This window comes from Sciurus carolinensis, chromosome 6 (assembly GCF_902686445.1).
Source record: "Sciurus carolinensis chromosome 6, mSciCar1.2, whole genome shotgun sequence".
Classification (NCBI taxonomy): domain Eukaryota; kingdom Metazoa; phylum Chordata; class Mammalia; order Rodentia; family Sciuridae; genus Sciurus; species Sciurus carolinensis.
In genome coordinates this window covers 134,934,429-134,936,147 of record NC_062218.1, presented here as the reverse complement: position 1 = coordinate 134,936,147, position 1,719 = coordinate 134,934,429, and positions in this window count along the sequence as shown.

The following is a 1,719-nucleotide window of genomic DNA, read 5'->3' as shown; positions in this document are numbered from 1 at the left end:
CACTTTTATAGGAAAGGAAAGAATTGATCTTAAAAATATATGCATTTTTAGAGCAAAGGACCAAATAAAAGAAGAAAACAAACTATGAGCTACCTCTGAGTGTCTGTAATTCACCTTTTCCTAACATATTGTCAAATTTTTGCATGGTTTTCATTAAAAAAGAGAAAGAAAAATACCTGTTCCTTTTTGGTTTTGGTAACTTATAAACTACACCTAAAAGACTTAAATTTTCTAGACAATTCCTAATTTTGTTTTCAGAATCATTTTTCTTTGTTGCTTTGAGATCACATTTATTATGAAGCCATACTTGCTATACTCTGAACAGTGATGCTAGATAATTTAAGAACTTTAGTTTGTTTTGGCAATCATGTCAAGTTTAGAACTGTACTTCTCAATTGTTTGAAAAAAAAATTCAGTATTTAGAAGAAACAATTACCAGTGGCAAAGTCTTGAAAAGGAATCACTTCATGAAGTAGAAGTTTATTGTCCTCCTTTGAGGTTTTCTAGTTTTTACAATTTCAGACTGCAAAAGAAAAAAAAACGAACTTTGGAAGTGGTTTACATGGTAAACATTTGTTTATGCCTAGGCTTGGGCCAAGTTCTATCCTGGACACTAGAAATTGTATGGACGAAAGAAATAGGCCCTCTTCAAGGAGTCATTAACTGAGAGGGATAGGAAATTGGGAGTTAAAGGAAGCAGCAAATGAAAAATTGGTGGGTTTTCACAAAGAACCAGGTAAGTAGTGATGATACTATGTTGCAGAACAAACTTAGAGGTTTACAGGAGAATACAGAGAAAAGGAATGAAGACTTACCAAGGGAGCCTGCAGAGACCAGAGATAATATCCCAGAGACATTAATATCTGTGCCCAGAATTAGAATAATGGCAGCAATTCTTCAGAAGGTGAAATGAGTGTTCTAAATAGGGGAAACCGCACGCAAAGATGTGGCATGGCACAGTTGTAGAAAATCTTTTGTAAGAAGTGATGAGATATGAATCTTAAAAAGAAAGCAGAAGCAAGACAGTAAAACGTCTTATTTGCCATAGTGTAAGCAGTTTGAATTTTACCCTGAAATTTATGGCATCAATTTTAAGTAAAGGGAGACTGTTGTGGCAACAAAGGGATGAATTTACAATGTTGAACAGAGATGTAACAGCTGCTACAGTCATTTGGTAGTTAAATGAGACTCCAAACACAAGTAAAAACAGGGGTGAAGAATATGTGACAATATTAAAGCAATAAGAATAGATAGGGCATAGTCCTTGCAATCAAATAATTGTGTCTGGTGAGTGAAAAGAAGGGTGAGTTAATGCCCAATTTTGTCACGCAGATGGATGATGGTGCAGTGCACCAAGGCAGGCAAATTGAAAGTGATCAAGATTGAGTCTGTACATGTTAAATTTGGCATACAAATTTAGGAAACAAGGTGGAAGACCAGAATTATGAGTAAAATATAGTTGGTAGTGAAAATCATAGTGCATGAAATTGGCCAAAAGAGTGAACAGATTAAAGTGATAAAGGGATCGTAGGTAAAACTAGGTTAAAAAAAAAAAAACAGGAGAAGTTGATGGAGACCAGTTTAGGGGAGGCAGGGAATAGGTGGGGTTGAGCTAAGATCAAAAGGAGCAGTCCTGTAAGTGGGAGAAATGCCAGAAGAGTGATGATGTGGAATCCAAAAGAACTGAATCGTAGTCCGTGTTTTGGCCAACAAATCAAG